The sequence below is a fragment of the Pristiophorus japonicus genome, chromosome 1 (genome assembly GCF_044704955.1).
Source record: "Pristiophorus japonicus isolate sPriJap1 chromosome 1, sPriJap1.hap1, whole genome shotgun sequence".
NCBI classification, from domain to species: Eukaryota; Metazoa; Chordata; class Chondrichthyes; family Pristiophoridae; genus Pristiophorus; species Pristiophorus japonicus.
In genome coordinates this window covers 251,504,487-251,525,261 of record NC_091977.1, presented here as the reverse complement: position 1 = coordinate 251,525,261, position 20,775 = coordinate 251,504,487, and positions in this window count along the sequence as shown.

Below are 20,775 nucleotides of genomic sequence, written 5' to 3'. Positions count from 1 at the left end.
AACAGTAGCAAGAGGTGCCAGGTATCAGGAACAGTATAGAAAAGTGCCAGATATAAGGAGCAATATCGAGAGGTGCCAGGTATCAGGAGCAGTATAGAGAAGTGCCAGATATAAGGAGCAATATCGAGAGGTGCCAGGTATCAGGAGCAGTATAGAGAAGTGCCAGATATAAGGAGCAATATCGAAAGGTGCCAGGTATCAGGAGCAATATCGAGAGGTGCCAGGTATCAGGAGCAATATCGAGAGGTGCCGGGTATCAGGAGCAATATCGAGAGGTGCCGGGTATCAGGAACAGTAGCAAGAGGTGCCAGGTATCAGGAGCAATATCGAGAGGTGCCGGGTATCAGGAACAGTAGCAAGAGGTGCCAGGTATCAGGAACAGTATAGAGAAGTGCCAGATATAAGGAGCAATATCGAGAGGTGCCAGGTATCAGGAACAGTATAGAGAAGTGCCAGATATAAGGAGCAATATCGAGAGGTGCCAGGTATCAGGAGCAGTATAGAGAAGTGCCAGATATAAGGAGCAATATCGAAAGGTGCCAGGTATCAGGAGCAATATCGAGAGGTGCCAGGTATCAGGAGCAATATCGAGAGGTGCCGGGTATCAGGAGCAATATCGAGAGGTGCCGGGTATCAGGAGCAGTAGCAAGAGGTGCCGGGTATCAGGAACAGTATAGAGAAGTGCCAGATATAAGGAGCAATATCGAGAGGTGCCAGGTATCAGGAGCAGTATAGAGAAGTGCCAGATATAAGGAGCAATATCGAAAGGTGCCAGGTATCAGGAGCAATATCGAGAGGTGCCAGGTATCAGGAGCAATATCGAGAGGTGCCGGGTATCAGGAGCAATATCGAGAGGTGCCGGGTATCAGGAGCAGTAGCAAGAGGTGCCGGGTATCAGAAACAGTATAGAGAAGTGCCAGATATAAGGAGCAATATCGAGAGGTGCCAGGTATCAGGAGCAGCAGTAGCAGTGAAAAAACTCTAAATGTAAGTAAGGACCGACATAGTTTATCTTCATCTATTCCTATTTTAATAACCTTTGCTGAACATGGGCAGTGCCAGGATATCATGCCACCATAGAAAATGAGTTTGACACCCCTCGTGTTGAGGGAGCTTTATTCTGTACCTGCTCTGTGATCTTCCAAAATTCCCTAGATTCTAGAATGATCCCAGCGGATGAGAAGGATGCAAATGTAACCTCGCTATTCAAGTAAGGAGGGAGAGAGAAAAAAGGGAACTACAGGCCAGTTAGTCTGATATCAGTCGGCAGGAAAATGCTGGAATCCATTATTAAGGAACTGGTAACAGGGCACTTAGAAAATCTTGATATGATTTGGCAGAGTCAACATGGTTTTATGAAAGGGAAATATCGTTTAACAATTTTTTAGAGTTTTTTGAGAATGTAACTAGCAGGGTAGATAAAAGGGAACCAGTGGATGTAGTATATTTGGATTTCCAAAAGGCATTTGATAAGATGCCACATAAAAGGTTGCTACGCAAGATAAGAGCTCATTGGGTTGAGTAATATATTAGCATGGATAGAGCATTGGTTCACGGACAGAGAACAGAGAGTAGGGAGAAATGGGACATTTTACGGTTGGCAGGCTACAACTGGTGGAGTGCTCCAAGGAACAGTGCTTGGGCATCAGCTATTTACAATTGATATTAACGACTTAGATGAAGGGACCGAGTGCAATTATCCAAGTATGCTGATGATACAAGTTGTGAAATAAGTTGTGAGGAGGACACAAAGAGCCTGCAAAAAGATATAGACAGGTTAAGTGAGTGGACAATAAGCTGGCAGATGGAGTCTAATGTGGAGAAATGTGATGTTATTCACTTTAGTCGGAAGGATAGGAATATTTTGAAATGGTGAGAAAATATTAAATGTTGGTGTTTAGAGCAATGTAGGTGTCTTCGTACAGGAAAGCCAGAAAGTTAGCATGCAGGTACTGCAAACAATTAGAAGGGTAAATGGCATGTTGGCCTTTATTGCAAAGGGGTTGGAGTATGAGAGAAGAAGTCTTGCTACAATTGTACAGGATTTTGGTGGAGTACTGTGCACAGTTTTGGTCTCCTTATCTGAGAAAGGACATACATGCCTTAGAGGTGGTCCAACGAAGGTTCACCAGATTGATTCCTGGGATGAGAGGGTTGTTCATTGAGGAGAGGTTGAGCAGATTGGGCATATACTCGCTGGACGTTAGAAGAACGAGTGGTCATCTCATTGAAACATATAAGATTTTAAGGGCGATTGACAGGGTAGATGCTGAGAGATTGTTTCCCCTGGTTCGAGAATCAAGAACTAGGGGGCATAGTCACAAGATAATGGGTTCACCATTTAAGATTGAGATGAGGAATTTCTTCATTCAGAGGGTGGTGAATCTTTGGAATTGCCTACCCCAAAGGGCTGTAGATGCTGAGGTATTGAATATATTCAAAGCTGAGATAGATAGATTTTTGGACTATAGGGGAATCAAAGGATATGGGGATCGGGCAGGAGAGTGTATTTGAGGTCGATGGTCAGCCATGATCTTATTGAATGGTGGAGAATGCTCGAGGAGCCGTATGGCCTACTCATACTGCTATTTCTTATGTTCTTATAAACATCAAATTGGCCTTCTACCATCCTGGTAGTCCCATGGTAAACGACAATAGAGTTGTTGACCAATCCCAGCATTCCATCTCTACCAATGAGTCTAAAACAGACCCAGACATGAGGCGAGGTAAACCCCAGTGGTGGAGAGCTTTGGGAACCATAGGACCAAATCACATACTGTGTCCCAAAATGTTGTTCTATGAATGAAATCTCTCCAACTTGCATTGAAATGAATCAACACTAACTGCTTGCACCATCTCCCTTGGAGCCTGTCCCATAGATTTCCCACTCACTCACTGAAATATTGGACCATAAATTGCGGCCTCTCCAGGTACATACGATGTGCGCACGCGCCCGAAGAGGCCTCTGCAAGTTTAGGCACTTGCAATATGTCAACATTTATTTTTGGTACAGCACGGATTAGATCCAGAGTAAAGCTCCCTCTACACTGTCCCATGAAACACTCCCAGGGGCAGTATGGGTTAGATACAGAGTAAAGCTCCCTCCATTTTGCCCCATCAAACACTCCCAGGGCAGTGTAGAGGGAACTTTACTGACATCCTTCTCCCTCAGACATCAACACTGCGGGACAGGGAGTGTCCAGGACAATGACATTTCTCACTCAATAAGGTATAAATTGATCCTGTACCTCTCCCCATTAATCCTGTGCTCCACACGGGTCGAATCCTGCTCCTGTTTCCCTTCCTGTAACAGCACTGAGCTAAACCCAGCCCATAATGAGCAGGGCTTAGGGAGGTTGTTGCTAAGCACTGCAGTGATGTCATAAAGCAATGCCATTCAGCCCAGCTGGTCCTCTCCTTGCCCCTTTAAAGGTGGAGAGCTGGGACATCCTGTCTCAACACACATCCCCCTGTTCATACTGAGAATCCCTGGGGAAGGGCCAAGGCCCAGAGTGTGCAACACAACCAAGGGGAAAAAGAGAAGGAGAAAAGGGGGGATAAATCAAGGAGTAGGGGCTGAGGGACACCAAACTTTAGTTTTAGAGCCTGTAGACTTCAGAAAGGGGAAGACTGAGGTCAACAGTTGCACAAATTCTTACTTTTTACCCCCCTCGCCTCTCTTCCCCAGAAGGTGCTGAATCTGGCTGGGTTCAGTTCTACACTCACTGGTTCCCCTCTCCTCTGTTGAAGGTGCTGAATCTGGCTTGGTTCAGTACTACACTCACCAGTTTCTCTCCAATATGTGACCCATGTGCCCAATCTACATGAATGAACCTCGACAGTGAGTGTCGACAAGCTATTTCACTGTCCTCACTTGATGCCTCACACGTGCATTTTTCAGCAGGGTCACTGGACCCTCCTCCCAATGGCTCAGTGGGTAAAGGCACCGACCAGTGTGACTAAGTGATAGGAACAGGAAGGGCCAAGGTTTAATTCTTTTTGCATATCCTCCCCTTCTAATCCCCCGTAAAAGCTATTTACAAAAGTCAGCACTGTTAGCAGGAACATAAGAACAGGAGTAGGCCATTCAGCCCCTTGAGCCTGTTCCACCATTCAGTTAGATCTTGGCTGATCTGGTATATTAACTCCATCCAACCAACTTAATTCCATAATCCTTAATAACCTTGCATAACAAAATTTTAGCACACGCAGTTTTGAGATTTCAATTGACCCCCAGCCTCAACAGCTTTGGGGGGAGAGAGTTCCAGATTTCCACTGCCCTTTGTGTGGAGAATTGCTTTCTAACATCACTCCTGAACTGCCTAGCTTTAATTTTAAGCATATGACCCCTTGTTGTGAACTCTCTCACCAGAGGAAATAGTTTCTTTATCTACCCGATCAACTCTTTTAATCATTTTAAACATCTCAATTAGATCACGCCTTAATCTTTTATATTTAAGAGAATACAAGCCTAGTTTCTGCAATCTATCCTCATAATTTACAAACATCATCACTGTAAGTTTCTCTGGAACATTCTTGCCTCTCTTGCCCCTAAGCTGTAAATCCCCTGTCCAACACTCTCTCCCTCCTCGTCACATCCTTGCTGTTTGAAATCCAGATTCATTGCATTTTTCTCCATTTCACTCCTGAAGGTGCTGCATGATGGTGGGGTTCGGCCCCAGTCACTGTTTTTCCTCAAACAGATGCAGAATAAGGGGAAAACAATCCCTGTACCTTTAACTAACAGTGACATGGAAAGAGGGAAATTAATGATCTTTTTAACACTTGGTTCACTTGGCACTGAAGTGCCTGGAACTCATACTAGAGACTCCAGGGAAACAAAATACTGACAAATGTTAAACTGTTTTGTTGACAAAAGAAATCTTGAGTTAACTTTTAAAAGATAGATCATTTAACAGAGGTTCACACTGACTCACCTGACAGACTGACTTAGGTTCAACCCTCAAGCACCGCGATTGGTTGCAGAACACGCTGCTCCCTTGGCCCTCGGCCTCTGAGCTCTCTTCCTGTTGGTTCCCAGGGCAATCAATCACCACTCACCAACATTACGCTACCAGATGAGGTTCAGGGACTCAGAGGAAGAAAATTAATGAGGCCATGGATCTGAGTTGGGAAATATAATTAAAGATACATGGCTCATTATATAAAGTAAACTATTTAAAATCAAACCAATTGTTACAATTAATATATTAATTTTACGCCAAGTGATGTCTGGGCTGTGCAGGAGTGTTTATGCCCGATTACACAGCGTGTCTCTCCACTCCAAATGCACCACTTTCAGTTTTGGTGGAGTGAATTGAGATTATGGCGTGCTCCGCGCGGTGGAATACGCCCTAACCCCATCAGCAAGGGTGCAACGCGCAGGTGCGGGAAGGGCTGGTGCCCGGAGGTCACCTTCATGCGTGGAGCATGCACGGTGCGGCTCCGGGAGACTGAGCGGGGCGAGCGTGGCCTCAGCAGCACTGAGAGCGGGTCTCAGGGCTCGAGTCAGAGCCGCCGGGCTTAGCGGGTGGACGCGCGGCCAGGGCCCCGGCACCAAGAAACCCAGGGGGCAGCGCCTCCCCCACACAAGGAAATCAACAACTTGCATTTAGACAGCAGGCCCAGCAATTCCAGGCCACTCTGTATCGGGGTGGCCCCTGGATGTGGAAGTCGGTCCCTGGCCTCCTGTGTAGGTCCGTTTGTTGCATCAGTTTGTGCTGAGTGGAGATGAAGGAGAAGCTGCTGGGTTTCGAGCCCAGTAGGACAAACAATTTCCCATGTGGGATTGTCAAGGGAGGTGGATTCTGGGGGCGATTAGATTGTTAAACAGACCCTGTCTGCACAATGTAAAAGTATTATTTTAGGAACAGGTATTTCTGCAGAGGCTTTCCATCTAGTTTACATATACAGATTTTTTATTCATTCCAGGATATGGGTGTTGCTGGCAAGGCCAGTATTTATTGTCCATCCCTAATTGCCCTTGAGAAGGTGGTGGTGAGTCACCGATTTTGAACTGCTACAGACCGTGTGGTGAAGGTACTCCCACAGTGCTGTTACCTAAGGAGTTCCAGAATTTTGACCCAGTGACGATGAAGGGAAGGCAATATATTGCCAAGTCAGGATGGTGCGTGATTTGGAGGGTAACTTGCAGGTGATGGTATACCCATACGCCTGCTGCCCTTGTCCTTCGAGGTGATGGATGTCACAGGTTTGGGAGGTTCAGTCAAAGAAGCCCTGTTCAGTTGCAGATGTATATAGTCTCGCTCTTTCACAGCCTCCCACTTCTCTCTCTCCTCCCATAGAGGCCAGAATCTTGTGCAGGCCCAGACAGGGTGGCAGGTTTCCTACCCTGAAGGTCATTAGTTGGGTTTTTACGACAATCCGACAACTCTCATGGTTACTTTTTTATACTGCCGGCTGCACAAATTACCAGATTCATTAAGTTTAGTTTCACAACCTGCCTTTGTGTTTTTCTCGGCTCTCTCTCATGCTCCCTTTTTCGTGTTTTAAATTCATTTTATAGGGTGTAAGAAGGGGAGAATTTGCAGACGGGAAGCTCAAACCAATCATCAAATCAAGATTGACAGAGTCACTTGATTCATCACCCTCTGGAAGCAAAAAGAACCATTCACAGCGGTGAGAAACCGTACACGTGTTCTATGTGTGGACGAGGCTTTAGCCAGTCATCCATCTGGAGAGACACAAGTGAAGTCACACCCGGGAGAGGCAGTTCATCTGCTCTGAGTGTGGGAAGGGATTCACTCGTTCATTCCACCTGCTGGCATACCAGCATGTTCACACTGCTGTGAGACCTTTTAAATGTTCTTGTAGTGTCCCTGAACCTTACTACAAACTCACACAAGGCACAGATATATCAGACACGGTCACTCTGTGACCTTCACCTTTATTGCCAGGACCAAGGAGTGCTGACCCTGGGTGGGACGTCCCCTTTTATACCTGGAAACCCAGGTGAGGAGTGTCTCCCGCAAGTTCACCCCCTGTGGTCAGAGTGTGCATTTCTAGGGTTCAGGTGCAGTGTACATGAGTTACAGTTACATGACTATGTCATTGCAAGATGGTTAAATACATGACATCACCTCCCCCCTTAAGTCTTTTTGTTTCAGAGGTTAAGACTTATCAGGTGGTCGACGCTCTCTCGTGGAGCGCCGCAGTTGTGGCTCTGGCGGCTGAGCCTCGGCACGCGTCTGTGTCACGTGAGGTGATTCCGGCCTGTCCGGGCTGGCCGCAGGGACTGTGCATGCTGAGGACTGTCTTTGTTGCTCTTACGCTGGCAGTGGTGTGGGTGCCATCTCATGCTCTTCTTCAGGTTCCTCCGTGTCTATACTGAACCTTTTCTTTACTTGGTCCAAGTGTTTGCGGCATATCTGCCCATTGTTTAGTCTGACCATGACTCTATTCCCTTCTTTGCCAATTACTGTGCCCTCAAGCCACTTGGGTCCCAAAGCATGGTTGAGGACAAATACCGGGTCATCTATTTCTATACACCTCGCCCTTGAGTTTCGATCGTGAAACTCGGTTTGGGACTGGGGCTTGCCCTCAACAATGTCTGCCAGGGCTGGGTGAATGAGGCACAGCTGCGTCTTGAGCGTGCGTTTCATGAGGAGTTCTGCTGGCGGGACTCCCGTGAGTGAGCGCGGGCGGGACCTGTAGGCCAGCAGGAGGCGCGATAGGCGGTACTGAAGGGAGGGTCCTTGGATGCGTAGCATGCCCTGTTTTATGACTTGGACCACCTGTTCCGCCTGGCCATTGGAAGCCGGCTTGAACAGCTCTGTCCGGACGTGCTTGATACCATTGCCCAACATAAATTCCTGGAATTCATGGCTGGTGAAACACGTGCCATTGTTGCTGACCAGGATGTCCGGCAAGCCATGGGTCGCGAAAACCATATGTAGATTCTCCACTGTGATGGATGTCGTGCACGAGTTCAATATGGTGCACTCAATCCACTTCGAGTATGCATCGACAGCGATTAGGAATATTTTCCCCATGAACGGGCCCACATAGTCTAAGTGAATACGTGACCATGGTCTGGTGGGCCAGGGCCACGGGCTGAGTGGGGCCTCCCTGGGGGCATTGTCCAGCTGGGCACACGTCGTGCACCTGCGAACCCAGTGTTCCAGGTCTGAGTCAATCCCTGGCCACCATACATGTGACCGGGCAATGGCCTTCATTAACACGATGCCAGGGTGCTCGCTGTGGAGTTCCCTGATGAACGCTTCCCTTCCTTTCTGGGGCATGACTACCCGGCTGCCCCATAGCAGGCGGTCGGCTTGGATGGAGAGCTCATCCATCCGTCTCTGAAACGATCTGACTTCCTCGGGGCATGCCCTGTGTGCGGGCGCCCAGTCCCCAGTCAGGACACATTTCTTTATCATGGATAGGAGGGGTCCCTGTTGGTCCAGAGTTTGATCTGGCGGGCTGTGATGGGGGAGCCTGCAGTGTCAAAAGCCTCAACGGCCATGACCATCTCGGCGCTCTGCCTGGGAGAGTGACCTGGAGGCGTAAGCCACCGGTTGGAGTCGGCTGTCATTGTTACCCTGCTGCAACACACACCCAACCCCGTAGGATGACGCATCGCATGTTAAGACCAGTTTTTTACAAGGGTCATACAAAGTCAACAGTTTGTTGGAACACAGCAGGTTCCTCGCCTTATTGAAAGCCCGTTCTTGACAGTCCTCCCAAAACCATTCACAACCTTTATGCAGGAGCATGTGTAACGGTCCCATCAATGTGCTTAAGTTCAGCAGAAAGTTCCCAAAATAGTTCAAAATTCCCAGGAATGATCGCAACTCCGACATGTTGCCGGGCCTGGGCTCCCGGCGAATCGCCTCAGTTTTTGACTCAGTGGGCCGGATCCCGTCTGCGGCAACCCTCCTGCCCAGGAACTCGACCTCTGGAGCCAAAAACACACACTTGGCCTTTTTCAGCCGCAAGCCTACCCGATCCAATCGGCGTAGCAGCTCCTCCAGGTTGTGGAGGTGTTCTTCGGTGTCTCGACCCGTTATGAGAATGTCATCTTGGAATACGATCATTCCAGGAATGGATTTGAGCAAGCTTTCCATGTTTCTCTGAAAGATGGCTGCTGCCGAACGAATGCCAAACGGACACCTGTTGTAGAAAAATAATCCCTTGTGCGTCGTGATGGTGGTCAGAAGCTTGGATTCTTCAGCCAGTCCCTGAGTCATGTAGGCCGAAGTGAGGTCCAGCTTCGTGAACAGCTTGCCACCTGCCAGCATGGCAAAAAGGTCCTCCGCTCTCGGAAGCGGGTATTGGTCTTGCAGCGATACTCGGTTGATGGTGGCTTTGTAGTCGCCACAAATCCGAACCGAGCCATCTGCTTTGAGGACAGGAACGATGGGATTTGCCCAGTCGCTGAATTCAACGGCCAAAATTATGCCTTCTCTGAGCAGCCTGTCCAGTTCACATTCAATTTTTTTCACGCATCACATACGGCACCGCTCTGGCTTTGTGGTGCACTGGTCTGGCGTCCGGAGTGATGCGTATCACTACTTTAGTGCCCTTGAACGTTCCGACACCAGTTGAAACAGTGACTCAAATTTTTGCAGGACCTGTGAGCATGAACTTCGCTCCACGGATGAAATGACGTGCACATCCTCCCATTTCCAATTCATCTCAGCTAGCCAACTCCTCCCCAAGAGCACGGGGCCATTTCCCGGAACGATCCAGAGTGGCAGCCGGTTCTGTAAATCCATTATGTGTTACCACCAAGTTTGCACTGCCCAGCACTGGGATGATCTCTTTGGTGTACATCCGTAGCTGCGTCTCAATGCGTTCCAGTTTGGGCCTGCTAACTCTGTGTGGCCATAGTCTCAAATTGTTGGGCGCTCCTGAGTGACTGGCTAACTCCAGTATCCAGCTCCATGTGCACTGGGATGCCATTGAGTAAGACTTTCATCATCATGGGTGGCGTTTTAGTGTATGAGCTGTGGACATCAGCCACATGAACCCGCTGAACTTCAGCATCTATAGCTTTAGGCCTCATCCTGCATTGCAGACGTCTCGTCTGGTTCCTCTGTCTCGCAGATTAGCCTCGCTACTGCCTTTTTGCACATCCTGGCCAAGTGTCCACTGACATTACAAATCCTACAGGTATATTGCTGGAACCTGCAGCTTCTCCCAGTGTGTCTACCCCCGCACCTCCAGCATGAGCTGAGATTGAGATTGCTGTTAACAAAAGGACGATTACCAGGCATTTCTCTCTGATTGCCCATTTGGCTGTTTCTAAGCACTCTGATGGTGGGTGTTAATGATCCCATCACGGGACGCATTGTTCCTCGAGATGGCATGAATTGCCGATTCCCTTTCCATTGTCCTTGTTGCAGGCCCACTCTGGAGCCTGTTGCTGTCTGGGTGGTTTTGAAATGCCCATGCCTACCTGCGGGGTCCCGAGCCGCGTTCACCATGTTAACTCTCTGGTCCATCGCCACGTTTGGACCAGGGCTGCATGCGTAAATTAGCTTGGTCTCCTCTTCCCCTGCCATAAAGGTCTGAGCTATCAACACCGCCCCTTCGAAAGTCAAGTCCTTAGTCTTTATGAGCTTCCTGAAAATGCCGGCATGATTAATGCCCTCGATGAAAAAGTCCCTTAACATCTCCCCCCTGCAGGCATCGGAGAACTTACAGAGAATGGCCAAGCGCCGCAGTTCCACCACGAAGTCCGAGACGTTTTGTCCCTCCCGACGCCGGTGAGAGTAGAACCGGTGCCGGGCCATGTATATGCTACTCGCTTGCTTAAGATGCTCACTGATCAGCTGGCTGAGCTCTTCAAAGGACTTGTCCGCTGGCTTTTGGGGTGCGAGCAGGTCTTTCATCAGCGCATACGTCTGTGGTCCGCAGCTGGTCAGTAGATGCGCCCTCCGTTTGTCAGCCGCTGTCTCTTCCAGCCAGTCCTTTGTGACAAAGCTCTGCTGGAGTCTTTCCACGAAGTCGTCCCAGTCCTCACCCACACAGTAACATTCCTCTGTGCCACTGGTGGCCATCCTCGTGGTTCGGTGATTCCCGTTTCTCGTCGCCAAATGGAGTGTCCCTGCACCTTACTACAAACTCACACGAGGCATAGATATATCAGACATGGTCACTCTGTGACCTTCACCTTTACTGCCAGGACCAAGGAGTGCTGACCCTGGGTGGGACCTCCCCTTTTATACCTGGAAACCCAGGTGAGATGTGTCTCCCGCAAGTTCACCCACTGTGGTCAGGCCGAAGGCTGCGCTGGCGCACTGGAGGCAGTTTTGAATCTCCTCATCAATGTCTGCTCTTGTTGATAAGAGGCTCCCGAGGTATGGGAAATGGTCCACGTTGTCCAGGGCCGCGCCATGGATCTTGATAACTGGGGGGCAACTACCAACTGCTAGATATTTAAATAAGGTCTGCAGCTACTGAAAGGTTGACTGTACTGAGGTTTGTGGCAAGAGCTGGCAGACGTGTTGTTCTGAAGTGTGATGTCGAACACCTGAAGAATCTGTTTATGTCGTGCTTCTTTTTCTGTTGTCTGGTTTCAGAAACAGAAATCAAAGGGAGATGGTGCCCCACTCTGTTAATGAACTCTTTGACACATTTCCATACATATCCATTCTTAATTTACAAAGATCACAACTCCATTAGTTAACAATGATTTGCCAGTCTGCCAGTTTTTAGTGAGGCTTGGAAGGATTCGCTGTGAAGCTGCACTTGCCCATCTGTTTGTGTTACTGTGTTTGGATTGTGTTAGACAACAGTCCCAATATCTCGCCTACATCCATTACAATTTTTGAAGTGTTAGATTGTACTTGGAAAAAGTTGAGTTTGAATCTGACAATTCTGAAATTGGGAGCTGTTAATGATTTTTGTTTTTCACATAACTATATAGTGATGTAATCAGTCAAAGCAAATTAAAAGACGACACTGCCATTTAATTAACACAGCTGAATAATTCTACAAGGATCGCAGTCTTCCTCAGTATTAACTACATCCCCAATTTTGTGCCATCTGCAAATTTTGAAATTGTACTTCTGATTCCCAAGTCCAAATAATTCATGTAAATGGTGAACAACTGTGGTCCCAGCACCAGTCCCTGTGGAACACCACTTCCCACCCGTCTGAGTAAATACATTTAACTCATCCCATTACTTTGACTGGACTTGTCTCCATTCCTGTGCCAGACGGGAGGGGCAACATTTGGGGACACTGATTCTCCACCAATTCCATTCTCCTTCTTTCTGGTGGATAATGGAGGGGTTGCTGTGTGTAATGTGCATGTCAGTAAGAATTATCAGTGAGGATTAATCAGCACTTTCTAATTGAAGATGTTAATCCGTGGAACCTTTCAGCCACTGAATTGAAGATTTTGTACCAAAGATCAATTTAGGATTGAAATAAAAGTTTATAATTTTATTGTAAAATAATTTTGGGACCCTCATTAGAAATTAAGAAAAAAAAATCAGACAGCAGTTCTTAAACGAACACTGCAGCCCCGAGAACACAATCAGCTATATCCAGAATATTAAACTCCAGCCCAGTTATAGGGGTTATTAACATCAGCAGAAACAAACCCCAACTGTCAGAATGAACATGGTTCAGTCCTGCATATGATTATGAGCAGAATCCAATCCCTGCAGTCACATGTGAACTCGCTGGTGTCTCAGCAGCTTCGATGATCAATTAAATCCCTTCTCACACACGGAGCAGGTGAACGGCCTCTGCCCGATGGGAACTCGCTGGTGTAGAATGAGTTTGGATGACTGCTTGAACCTCTTCCCACAGTAAGTACAGCTGAATAATCTCCCATCAGTGTGAGCTCGCTGATGTGTCTGGAGAATGGACGAGTGAATCCCTTCCCACACACGGAGTAAGTGAACAGCCTCTCCCCAATGTGACTGTGTTGATGATTTTTCAGCTCAGGCAGGTAATTGAATCACTTCCCAGTCCACACATTTCCACATTGTCTCCGTGGTGTGGATGTCCTTGTGTCTCTCCAGGTTGGATGATCAGTTGAAGCCTCATCCACAAACTTAATTATCCCCGCTGTGAATGGTGCGATGTCTTTTCAGGCTGTGTAACTGGTTAAAGCTCTTTCCACAGTCCAGTTTGATGGAATTCTCTCCACTTGCTTGGATGAGTGCAGCTCCAACAGCATTCAAGAAGCTCAACGCCATCCTGGAAACAGCAGCCCGCTTGATTGGCACCCCATCCCCCACCTTAAACATTCACTCCCTACACCACTGACGTACCATGGCTGCAGTGTGTACCATCTACAAGATGTACTGTAGCAACTCGCCACTGCTTCTCCGGCAGCACCTCTCGAACCCACAACCTCTACCACCTCGAAGGACAAGGGCAGCAGTCGCATGGGAACACCACCACCTGCAAGTTCCCCTCCAAGTCACACACCATCCTGTCTTGGAAATATATCGCCGTTCCTTCATCGTCGCTGGATAAAAATCCTGGAACTCTCGCTCTAACAGCACTGTGGGAGTACCTTCACCACACGGACAGCAGCGGTTCAAGAAGGCGGCTCACCACCACCTTCTCAAGGGGAATTAAGGATGGCAATAAATGTCGGCTTTACCAGCGATTCCCACAGCCCCGGAACGAATTTTTTTAAAGTCCCGACGGTCTCCTTATATCAGCATCACCTCACTTTTATAGTGAAGCGCCTGTTTGAGTTTCTAACTCAGACTAAACTTCTCTTTCCCATAATGCACATTATATCAGACATCTTAGGTCAATGTGTTTTAGCCATGTTATGTTAATATCTCGAAAACATACAAGGGGTTCAGATACACAAATCTTTAAAAGTGGGAGGACAAGTTAATAAAGTGGTTAAAAGCACATGGGATCTTAGATTTTATAAATAGGGGTGTGGATTACAAAAACCTGTAAAATCATTGGTTAGGCAGCAGTTAGAATATTGTGTCAAGTTTTGGGGATCTTACACCAGGAAGGATGTCAAGGCCATGGAGAAGGTGCAGAGAGATTCACTGAGATGATACCAAGGAAGAGAGGCTTTAGTTATCAGGAGAGATTGGAGAAACTGGGTCTCTTTTCATTAGAACAAAGGGTAATTGGAGATCTGAAGGAGGTGGTCAAAATTTAATCAGATAAATGAGGAAAAACTATTTCCACTAGTCGGTGAGTCAGTAACTCGAGGGCATCAAATTCAAATCATTGCCGAAAGGCCCAGACCCAGGGTTGAACTATCGAACACACTGTACAACAAGGTCCCACACAAGAGATGGATGTGCAAAGTTAGAGCACATGGGATTGGGGGTAGTGTACTGACATGGATTGAGAACTGGTTGTCAGACAGGAAGCAAAGAGTAGGAGTAAATGGGTACTTTTCAGAATGGCAGGCAGTGACTAGTGGGGTACCGCAAGGTTCTGTGCTGGGGCCCCAGCTGTTTACACTGTACATTAATGATTTAGATGAGGGGATTAAATGTAGTATCTCCAAATTTGCGGGTGACACTAAGTTGGGTGGCAGTGTGAGCTGCGAGGAGGATGCTGTGAGGCTGCAGAGCGACTTGGATAGGTTAGGTGAGTGGGCAAATGCATGGCAGATGAAGTATAATGTGGATAAATGTGAGGTTATCCACTTTGGTGGTAAAAACAGAGAGACAGACTATTATCTGAATGGTGACAGATTAGGAAAAGGGGAGGTGCAAAGAGACCTGGGTGTCATGGTACATCAGTCATTGAAGGTTGGCATGCAGGTGCAGCAGGCGGTTAAGAAAGCAAATGGCATGTTGGCCTTCATAGCAAGGGGATTTGAGTACAGGGGCAGGGAGGTGTTGCTACAGTTGTACAGGGCATTGGTGAGGCCACACCTGGAGTATTGTGTACAGTTTTGGTCTCCTAACCTGAGGAAGGACATTCTTGCTATTGAGGGAGTGCAGCGAAGGTTCACCAGACTGATTCCCGGGATGGCGGGACTGACCTATCAAGAAAGACTGGATCAACTGGGCTTGTATTCACTGGAGTTCAGAAGAATGAGAGGGGACCTCATAGAAACATTTAAAATTCTGACAGGGTTAGACAGGTTAGATGCAGGAAGAATGTTCCCAATGTTGGGGAAGTCCAGAACCAGAGGTCACAGTCTAAGGATAAGGGGTAAGCCATTTAGGACCGAGATGCGGAGGAACTTCTTCACCCAGAGAGTGGTGAACCTGTGGAATTCTCTACCACAGAAAGTTGTTGAGGCCAATTCACTAAATATATTCAAAAAGGAGTTAGATGAGGTCCTTACTACTAGGGGTATCAAGGGGTATGGCGAGAAAGCAGGAATGGGGTACTGAAGTTGAATGTTCAGCCATGAACTCATTGAATGGCGGTGCAGGCTAGAAGGGCCGAATGGCCTACTCCTGCATCTATTTTCTATGTTTCTATGTTTCTATGTTCAGGACACTCACTGTCCCTCCGGATTTGTGACTGAGGAGAAACTGATGGGTTTCTCTTATCTCTGGATTAAATGTTGTTCTCATTGAGGTGATGGATGTGAGGTCAGTGCTGGGGAATCAGGTATTCTGAGCACCTAGTGTCAGACTGAAACACTCTCCACTCAGGGACAGCACAGGTTAGATACAGAGTAAAGCTCCCTCTACACAGTCCCATCAAACATTCCCAGGCAGGTACATGGACATGTTACCAATACCTTCCCTGGATACCATGGCTAGGAGTGGCACTCTGGAAGGTATGGAGAGCTGGGACTTGTCCATGAGAGCACTGTAATAATTTAGAGTAATGATCAGGTGGTAGTCGTGGCTCAGTGGTAGCACTCTCGTCTGAGTAAGTAGGTTATGGGTTGAAGTCCACCTCTAGAGACATGGGCACAAAATCTAGGCTGCCATTCCAATGCAGTTCTGAGAGAGCGCTGAACTGTCAGAATTGCCATCTTTTGGATGAGTCATTCAACCAAGACCTCCATCGGCCCTCAACCAATATCACTAAAACAGATTATCTGGCCATTGGTTTCATGGCAGCTTGTTGTGCGCAATTCATGTGCCACATTTCCTATACTGCAACAGTGAATGCATTTCAAATATACTGTGATGTTGTTGTACTTCATTGGCTGTAAAGCACTTTGGGACATCCTGAGGTCATGTAAGGTGCTAAATAAGGACAAGTCTTTATTTAAGACTCAAAAATGAAACAGTCAGTAACAGGATATCAATTAGTCTCCTCTTATCTAGGATAAATCAAAGAATTGGCACACTGTGTGTTCCAACCAAAGCTGATTTATTTGTCAGATATCCATAAAATTAAACTCCAGGGAAAACAAAGCCCAATTTTCAGAATGAACATGGCTCAGTCCTGGATGTGATTAACAGCAGAATCCAACCCCTGCAGTCAGTTGTGAACTTGCTGGTGTCTCAGAAGGTGGGATGAATCAGCGAATCCCTTCCCACACGTGGAGCAGCTGAACGGCCTCTCTCCGGTATGACTGCGTCGATGAGTCCCCACATTTCCACGGTTTCTCTGTGGTGCGGGTGTTCTTGTGTATCTCCAGGTTGGACGATCAGTTAAAGCCTCGTCCAAACACAGAACACGTATACGGTATCTCTCCGCTGTGAATGGTGCAATGTTTTTTCAGGCTGTGTAACGGTTTAAAACTCTTTCAACAGTCAATGCACTGGAACACTCTCACTCGGGTGTGAGTATCTCAGTGCTTTTCCAGTCACACTGATGTTTGCACACAGACAGAGCAAACAAACATTTCTCCTTCCACATTCAAAGGCCGATGATATTCAGTTCTTGAAGAATGGAATGAATCTGTCAGACATTGACTATATGTTTGGTTTGAATTTCCCGTCTGCAAATTCTCCCCTTATAATAACCTGTAAAAGGAGTTTACAAAAGTCAGCACTGTAAGTACAGGGCAGAAATTCAGAACAGACAATTCTAGTTTCAATGGAGCATTCTTCCCTGTCTCGTTCCCCCAAAGTTGTAAATCCCCATCCCACACATTCTCCCTCCTTCCTGTGCTGAAATCCAAACTAATCACACCAACTCCAACATTTTTTCCTTCTCACTGAGTTTTCTTCCTCCCCTGAAGGTGCTGATTCTGGCTGGGTTCAGTTCTACACTCACTGGTTCCCCTCCCTCTGTCCTGAAGGTGCTGACTCTGGCTGGGTTCAGTTCTACACTCACTGGTTCCCCTCCCTCTCCCCTGAAGGTGCTGATTCTGGCTGGGTTCAGTTCTACACTCACTGGTTCTCCTCCCTCTGCCCTGAAGATGCTGACTCTGGCTGGGTTCAGTTCTACACTCACTGGTTCCCCTCCCTCTCCCCTGAAGGTGCTGATTCTGGCTGGGTTCAGTTCTACACTCACTGGTTCCCCTCCCTCTCCCCTGAAGGTGCTGATTCTGGCTGGGTTCAGTTCTACACTCACTGGTTCCCCTCCCTCTCCCCTGAAGGTGCTGATTCTGGCTGGGTTCAGTTCTACACTCACTGGTTCCCCTCCCTCTGCCCTGAAGATGCTGACTCTGGCTGGGTTCAGTTCTACACTCACTGGTTCCCCTCCCTCTCCCCTGAAGGTGCTGATTCTGGCTGGGTTCAGTTCTACACTCACTGGTTCCCCTCCCTCTCCCCTGAAGGTGCTGATTCTGGCTGGGTTCAGTTCTGCACTCACTGGTTTCCCTCCCTCTCCTTCTCAGAAGATGCTGACTCTGCCTCCATCCCTCTTTCCCATATTCTGTCATTCCATCTTAGCTTTCCCTCTGTAATATCTCCCATTTTTGGTGAGTGTTTCTCCTAGAAATGTTACCATTTCTCCTTCAGTTACTGACGCTCCCTGACTCACTGGGGATTTCCCAGCCCTTCCGGGTAACTGAAACTGGCGGCTAGTTGTGGGGAGGCAGATAATGTGGAGTTTTCTCTCGGTCTGGCCTCGCATTCGGTGTGTGTGAAGCCCGCGTCCCCCTGGGGTTTATGAACTCCCTCCCTCCGCCCATCCCTCACCCGCTGCCTCACCGACAGTCGCCCCACCACCCCGCTGCTCAGCTCATACTGCCTAGGTGATTGACAGCAGCTCCGGACCAATAGGAAGATCAGGGGCGGGGCTGGAGAACTGAGCGGGCAGTTGGTCCTCCAATCAATTGGAGTGTGCGAGGGGCGGGGCTCGTGCCACCCAGTGGGCGGGGCTGAGCCCAGATTGCCCTCATTAGCTGAGACTCTGCCCCATTGTTAAAACTGATTTCTCTTAAACTCCAGGAGGAAACTGGACCTTTCTGTTATGGCTTTAAACAGATGGAACCTTGTGGGGTGGAGCAAACTTTGCAACATGTGCTAATGAAATGGATTCATTCAGGACAGACAGCAGGGATTTGAGGAAATCACGGTGTAGTGAGAAGGGAAATGCAGTGTATGCAATCTGAATGGTGACAGATTAGTAAAAGGGGAGGTGCAATGAGACCTGGGTGCCATGGTACATCAGTCATTGAAGGTAGGCATGCAGGTACAGCAGGCAGTAAAGAAAGCAAATGGCATGCTGGCCTTCATAGCGAGGGGATTTGAGTATAGGAGCAGGGAGGTCTTACTGCATTTGTACAGGGCCTTCGTGAGACCACACCTTAAGTATTGTGTGCAGTTTTGGTCTCCTAATCTGAGGAAGGACATTCTTGCTATTGAGAGAGTGCAGCGAAGGTTCACCAGGTTGATTCCCGGGATGGCAGGACTGACATATAAAGAAAGACTGGGCTTATATTCACTGGAATTTAGAAGAATGAGAGGGGATCTCATAGAAACATATAAAATTCTGACGGGATTGGACAGGTTAGATGCAGGAAGAATGTTCCCGATGTTGGGGAAGTCCAGAACCAGGAGTCACAGTCTAAGGATAAGGGGTAAGCCATTTAGGACTGAGATGAGGAGAAACTTCTTCACTCAAGAGAATTGTGAACCCGTGGAATTCTCTACCACAGAAAGTTGTTGAGGCCAGTTCATTGGATATATTCAAAGGGGAGTTAGATGTGGCCTTTACGGCTAAAGGGATCAAGGGGTATGGAGAGAAAGCAGGAATGGGGTACTGAAGTTGCATGATCAGCCATGATCATATTGAATGGTGGTGCAGGCTCGAAGGACCGAATGGCCTACTCCTGCACCTATTTTCTATGTTTCTACGTTGTGTCTTTGATAAGCTGCCGGACAGGAGGCTTGTTGATCAAATTAAGGCTCACGGTATTAAAGGGAGTGGGGCACGTGGATAGGAAGTTGGGTAAAAGGCAGAACACAGAGCGTAGTGGTTAAATGGATGTTCTTCAGACTGGGGATGTAAACAGTGGTATCCCCCAGGGTCAGTGTGAGGACCATTGCTCTTCTCAATATAGAGAAATGATCTGGGCTTGGGTATATGGGGCACAAGATCAAAATCTCCAGATGACACCAAAAGAGGTTCCATAGACAACTATGAAGAGGACTGTAAGTGACTTCAGTGTGAGTTCACAGGTGAGTAAATGGGGCGGGTAGATGTCAGATCAAATTACATGTCAAGAAATGAATTGATACATTTTATGAGTTAGAAAAAGATAAAATGTACATTAAATGTGAAACATTTATAAGGAGTGGATGAGTAGAACAGTGAAGATGTGTAAGATTCTAGCCAATGTCTTGTCTTATTAATTAGAAGGCTTAGAATCTAGTGTCAGTAACTTTAATATCTTAAGAAATATAAGATGAGCATATTCTCTGTCCTCTACCATACCTTATATTGAGCCATCAATCAGAGTAAACATGCAAGTCCCGTGTGTCCACTGTAACTGACACGAGGTCAACCCATTGGCTGGAACCTCGGGCGCCCTGAGCTTGATCTCCGGTGTCTCCAGTCCCGACTGCCCCCTTACATCAGTCTCCCCCTCACTTTTATACCCTGCAGTGATCCATCTCTGGCACCGGACTCTTCTTTGTCTTCTCTGCTGGGTTTTGGCGGGAAGCGAGGAAAAGACAGCTGGAACTTCTCTAATCTGTGATTTACAAGGACACTTTCCCTGGTTCCCAGCAGTGACTTTTATTCAGTAATTTTCTCATTATCACTAAACTACCCTGACTGCTGTTAGTGGTTATTTCTTATAGTTTCACAATTATAGGTATAAACATCACACATTATAATCTAATCTATTCTATTACTCACTCTGGTTTAAGCTTATATTGTGGTTAATAACAGACAAACCCTGTTCTTTCCCCTGATCTGATTACAGATTCCAACCAGTGGGTTCAGTGAATGGAATGTCTTATCAATGTTGCCATAGCGACCTGTCTGCAGTGAAGTACCGGTTTGATTTTCTCACTCAGACTAAACTTCTCTTTCCCATAATGCACATTATTCAGCTATTTGATGTCAATGTGTTTTAGCCACGTTATGTTAATATGTCTAAAACCTACAAGGGCTTCAGATATACAAACCTTTAAAAGTGGGAGGGCATGTTCATAAAGTGGTTTAAAACACATGGGATCTTAGTGTTTACAAATAGGGGTGCAGAGTACAAAAGGGCAGAGGTCATGTAAACCTGTACAAATCATTGGTTAGGCTGCAGTTCCAATATTGTGTCAGGTTTTGGGACATCTTCCACCAGGAAGGATGTCAAGGCCATGGAGAGGGTGCAGAGAGATTCACTGAGATGATACCAGGGAAGAGAGGCTTTAGTTATCAGGAGAGATTGGAGAAACTGGGGCTCTTTTCATTAGAACAAAGGGTAATTGGAGATCTGAGGGAGTGGTCAAAATTTGATCAGGTAAATGAGGAAAAACTATTTCCACTAGT